The sequence below is a fragment of the Pteropus medius genome, unplaced genomic scaffold, assembly GCF_902729225.1.
Source record: "Pteropus medius unplaced genomic scaffold, Ma_sr-lr_union100, whole genome shotgun sequence".
Taxonomy (NCBI): Eukaryota; Metazoa; Chordata; class Mammalia; order Chiroptera; family Pteropodidae; genus Pteropus; species Pteropus medius.
Genome location: NW_024351732.1, coordinates 1205178 through 1211395, shown reverse-complemented (window position 1 = coordinate 1211395; position 6218 = coordinate 1205178).

Sequence of the window (6218 nt, the reverse complement as noted above, 5' to 3'; positions counted from 1 at the left end):
TCCCCACCCCCGCAGGGCTGTGAGGCAGAGACCAGGGAGCCGATACAAAGTGCCCCCAAGGCAAGCCAGCTGGGGCATAGGTCCTGCTAGGGTGCGGGGAGGCCACTGGGACGAAGGGTGCCACCGGTGAGAGAGTCCCAGCTGAAGCCAGATGTCAGCTTCAGAAGAGAGACCAGTTCGTACCCCCATCTTCCAAGCGGCAGCTTCCCATGGCTCCCCCTAGGCCTCTGCTTTCACCTGCCGGTACAGTGAGGTGGCCTCAAGGATTGAACATGTGCGTCACCGTCCCTTATTTGCCTGCCCTAGCACAGTTTCCGTGAGCTGCCCCAGGTATATATGGAAAGCAATCTCACTCTCTCTCTAGCTCCTCTTTATGGTCACCGGAACCCCAGGTACAGCTGCAGGAGGGAGAGAGGGTGACATTGCTCATTTCTGGTCCTGGCTGGAAAAGGTGGCAATAGGCGCCAGAGTGGCACGTGTGCCAGGTCCACACTGTCTGTCTCCAGCCTTGACCCTTCCTCCAGAGGAAGAGGGGGAGAGCAATGAGAGAAAGGCCCTGGCAGGGTAACCTGCTCTCTCATGGCTTAGAGGCAGTGACGAAAGCTGGGCCAGAGAGAAGAGGCAGCTAAGGGTGGGGTCCGGCCTGACAAGGCCTTCGCCCTTATCCGGGAACTTTGGCTCAACTAAAGTCATGAGAAGGAGACTATGCAGCTCCTCTTGATGATGCCGAGAGCGAGAGAGCAATCTCAGATCCCCCTGAAACCCTGGCTTGTAGGGAAGGTCTCCACACTTCAGATTGTGTGGGGATGGAGCAGGAAGGAAGACAGAGGAACAGAGAGATTATGAGGAGCCAGGCTTGCGAGGTCATGCCTTCCTGGTGAGACCAACTCACTGACTCTGATAGCCCAGCCAAGAATGTGGGGCACTGGCGAGTACCTCAAGTCTGGTGACCCCTTTCTGGGCCTGTGAAGTGAGGGGTGGATACTGGTCTGGCAGACTCTTTCACTTTCTTTACTAGTTTGAGAGTCAGTTTTAGGGGAAGAGAAGGATTAATTCCTCCTTGAACTTCGCTCAAGCCTTGGCCCTCCACATAGTGGATTACTCTGCCTTACCAAACATAGGTGCAATGGAATCATAGCTGTCAGTTTCAGGATACCTCCCGCAAGCCTGACTCTTAAAGGATATTATCTCTGACCCCCACAATTACTCTGCAAGGAACGGTCATGCCTTGGAATGTGTCTCTGTTTTTATGTATGAAGACACTGAGACCCGGAGAGGTTCAGCTACTTGTCCAAGGCCAAGGAGGGCACAGTGAGCACAGGCCAGGTGTCTGCCTATACTCGCTTTGTGGCTTTGGATAAGTCTTAGAGCCTCTCCATCTTTAGTTGTCTTCTTTCTTTAAGATGGGGGTAATAGTACCAGCCTCATGCAGAGGAGTGGGGTAAGAATTGAGTACTGTGGCACAGTACTGGTACTCGATCATTTTTTGGTGATTGTTAGTTTCTTTCTCCATCCTCTCCTTCCTCCTGCGTCTACACTCTGAGACCTTCCTCTGTGTTAGGTATTGGAAACCATTTTTAGGAAGAGGAAATATTTTTCACTCTGCAAAGCCTTGAGAGTCCTGGTAGGTAGGCATGGTTCCATGGAGAGGGAGAAGGATTGGGAGAAAAAATAGTGAAGATACCTGATGTGGAAGTCCTTGAATCTGGGTATCAGATCGTATTGACTGGAATTCTTGGGTCACTTTGAAGGAGTGGGGAACAGGGCACATGGGCCATCCAGGCTCTTTAACTTGCCTTCCTTTTTCTTCAACTCAGTTCCTCATAGTTTCTCCAAGAGGTTTCTGCCTGAACTGCACTCGAACACATCTGTTTTGTGCTGCACATGACTCTCATGGTTCACGGGCCCTGTGATTTTGCTCATGCCATTGGCTACCTAAGGAAAGCCCTTAGTCCTTCCCCTTCACCAATATCCTTCCTATCTGTGCTTCAAAAATGTGCTCAAACTGTAAGTACCACTTACTGATTTTTAAAAATTCTTAGTATCAGCTTATGACAAAAGTTCAGAAGACTTCATCGAAGTTAGGAGACAGAAGTAAATGCTACGAACCTGGGACATCACACCTGGCTGTAGTTGAGAAGTAAGGGACAGGAGATGGAGAGTGAAGGCAAATATCCTTACCTTGTAAATCGAGGTGTCAAGAAATCCATCTACCAATGATGAAACATGAATTAAAGGAGTATGTTATTTAAAGTTACAAAGACAACCAGTATATGCACAAAATAACAATGAAACTATTTAAGAGGATTTGGAAAGAGAGACGAGAGTGCATATCCTTACCTATTGAACAGAAAATAAAAAAATGGCTGAAAAAGTATTTCGTTTAGAGGTAAATAACAGAAGATAAAACGGATATGGTTAAAATAGTTCAAAATTGTCCCCTTTGGACTTGAATAGACATTTTCTGAAGAAGATATGTGAATGGACAATAAGCACATGAAAAGATGTTCAACATCACTAACATTAGGGAAATGCTCATCCAAACTACAGTGAGATACCACCTCATACCTGTTAGGACGGCTACTATCAAAAAAACAAACAAACAAGTGTTAGTGAAGTTGTGGAGAAATTGGAGCATTTGTGTGCTCACTGTTGGTAGGAATGTAAAATGGTGCAGTGGCTATGGAAAATGGTATGGCAGTTCCTTAAAAAATTAAAAACCAAATTCCGAAATGTGATACAGCAATTCTACTTCTGGGTATGTACACCAAAGAATTGAAAGTAAGGACTCAGGCAGACATTTGTACACCAATGTTCATAGCACTATTATTCACAAGAGCCAAAAGGCAGAAACAATCTAGATGTTCGTCCACAGATAAGTGGATAAACAAGATGTGGTATATATATGCAATAGAATATTATTCAGTCTTATAAAGGAAGGAGATTCTGACACATGTTACAACAGGGATGAACCTTGAAGACATGATGCTAAAGTGAAATGAGCCAGACACAAAAGGACAAATATTGTATGATTCCACTATATGAAGCACATAGAGTAGTCAAAGTCATGGAGACAGGAAGTAGAAAGGTGGTTGCCAAGGGCTAGGGGAATAGGGACCTAAGTGTATGGAGTTTTAGTTTGGAAAGATGAAAAAGTTCTGGAGATGGATGGTTGCACTTAATGTACTTACTGCCACTGAACTGTACACCTAAAAATTATTAAAATGATAAATTTTATTTATGTCTATTTTATCACAATCAAAAAGCATGGTTCTCTTTGAAGCATAGGACCGGGAGGAGGGGAAGAGCAGAGAACTAGTTTTGGTTAGAAAGCCTTTACCTTGTTTTATTTTCCTAGGACAGTGTACATGTTTTATCTTAATAAATTTTTTGTTAATTGGACAAGGGAGGCATCCTGACAAGCACCGTTGATCGAGTACAGGGACTAGTGTGTTTTGTAAGGTTTTCACTGTAAAGCAACGATTGCAAAGGGTTACAGTCTCAGAGTCTGGGAAGAATCAAGCTCTGCTTCTTTTTCTCTCAATGATCTTGAGCACATATTTTCTCTCTGATGTAATTTTTCTTAACGCTCTGTCGTAACTGATTGTTTCCAAGTAGTATATGAAAAACGTCCCTTTTAAAGAATTCTCAAAAAAAAAAATGTTCTTCATTATATGTCTGAGAAGGGGGCTGTCTAATAAGAAATGCAGCAGTCATGAAGGAGAGGTAGGAAAAAAGGAGACTGCTGGCAGCCATATGAAGAAGAGAGGAGAGGAGGACGAGGAAGGGAATTTTAATTTTGAAAAAAGAGATGACAGTGACTTAGAACATGATGTTTATACTTTGCCAATTAGATCCAATACTAAAACGAAACAAAAAAGGACAAATAAGACAAAACAGTAGCCCACATCAAAAACAAAACAAAACCCAAAAACCCAAGGCTGACAAAAGTTGTTCTAAAAATGAATGTTTCTGATTTTCAAACTGAAAGTGAAAAAAGGAACTTGTTTCTGAACTGCTGTGTAGAGTAAAATTATTCGATCGCAACTAATAATTGATGGTGGACACAGGCAGATGTGATCTTAATCAATATTTTCTTGCTGACAGCTCCAAATTGAAAAACTAAATAAGCTTCCCAGCAGCTGCCAAACGTTGTAAAAGCCTTGCTTTTGTAAAGAGTGTAAAACAAAAATCCTTCTTTGGATGATGTCATTTTTAACTTTTCTTGAGTCAAAGTCAAGAGCCAAAGTCAACTGTAAAGTCTTGGATAAAGACCCAGTGTTTTGGTAATTTAGACCAAATCTAATTTATCTCTCTGTCCTCATTCATTGGTTCAACAGATATTCAGTGAGTGCTCACTTGATACTAGGCACAATGCTGGGTGCTCAGGATGGAGATATGAATGAGACAGGGAGTCTGCCCTCATTGGGTCATAGAGAACACCAACCCTGAGACTGACAATGGAGTATGGTGTGGCCGGTGCTGTGGGAGAGGGGGCACAGGGGATAGGCACCTACCTACTCTAAGCATGTCACAGAAGGTCTCCTAGAGGTCTGAGCTGAGCCCTGAGAAATGAGTAGTGTAATAGTTTACTATTACTGCTGAAATAAGTTACACAAATTTAGTGGCTTAAAACAGTTTATGCTCTTACAGTTCTGGAGGTCAGAAGTCAGGAGCCTTATGGGACTAAAGTGTTGGCAGGGCTGGTTCCTTCTAAAGGTTCCTGGGGAGAATCAGTCCTTGTTTCTTCCAGTTCCAAGTATTCCTTGGCTTGTGGCCACAGCACTCTCATCTATGCCTTCATGGTCACATTGCCTTCTCCTCATCTATGTCCAATCTCCCTCTGCCTTTCTTATAAGGAAACTTATAAGATTGCATTTAGGACCCACCTGAATAATCCTGGATAATCTCTCCATTTCAATATCCTTAATTTAATCATATTCTAATTTATTCAGCCATACCCCTTGTGATGAATTTGACTTTAAATGCAATCTCAATTATATATTAATGACTCACATATATTTGTATCTGTTTCCAAACTATATTGTTTCATTGATACCTGCCTATGACAATGCTAGACTGTTTTAAGTTTTATTATAAGGACTAATATCTGATTGGGCAGATATCTGTGGCAATTTATTAAAAATTTCATGAAGTATTCTTGGCAATTCTTGTACAGTTATCCTTTCAAGTGAATTAGATTTTTTCCTCATATATTTATTTTAAGATCATTTTTACCTAGTTCCAAAAACAAAACAAAAATCTTGTTGGGATTTCTAATTGCAGTTGCTTTAAATTTGAAGTTTACTTTGAGACAGGCCGATTTACAGAAGCATGGTATATCTCTCTACATTCGGAATAATTTAAAGCAAATCCATATAAACAAGTAAACTATATAAACAGATCATTTGCATTATAAAGTACTTTGGGGGCTCCAATCTTCAAGGACTATCTGAGGCTGTATTTCAATCCACTTCTGGCTGTAATGACAAACTGTGAACAGGGCCCAGCGTCATTAGAAAGGTTGACTCATGCTGCGTAGTGCTAGTCGGCTCCTTCTCTGTGAGTCCTTGACACGCTTTCCTATTTTATTATTCCCATTCTGCAGAAGGAGAAACAGAAGTTTGGAGAGGTGGGATGACTTGCCACGATCACACTAGAGCTACAAGGATAAAGGTTTGCCCAAGGTTTTCCCAAGAAGCAGTTGTATCATGTCTTGGTCCTGATCTTTGGCTTCTCAAGGGCTGTGGTACTTTGTGTTCTCTTTGATAGCTCCCCAAACAACCTCAACATCCAGGTACAAGGTGGCACTTGGTTTGGGGGCTGCAGCACAGGGCCAGTCTATTGTTCCCAAGGAAAAAGCTGCCAGTGGATGACAGGTTTCACTTTCTCATGAAGCCGTGAGTTTCCGTCCTTAGGGATTTAAAAAATCTTTCTCAAAGTGAACAGCTACTGTTAATCCCTCATTTCACTGCCCAGCTTCCCAAGGCTGTGCCTTTGCCTGTCTGTATTGAACCCATTCTTCAAAGCCCAACTTACATTCCACCTCTTCCATGGAGGCTTTCCTGATTTCTTCTTTCTTCCTAGGCTCCTCCTCCCTACCATGCCAGGTATGACTCACTTTCCTTGGAATGCTTTCACTTACTTGCCATGACTGTTCTAAAATGAATGACCTCTCTGAATTTCAATTACTTCCTTTGTAAAACTGAAATAATATC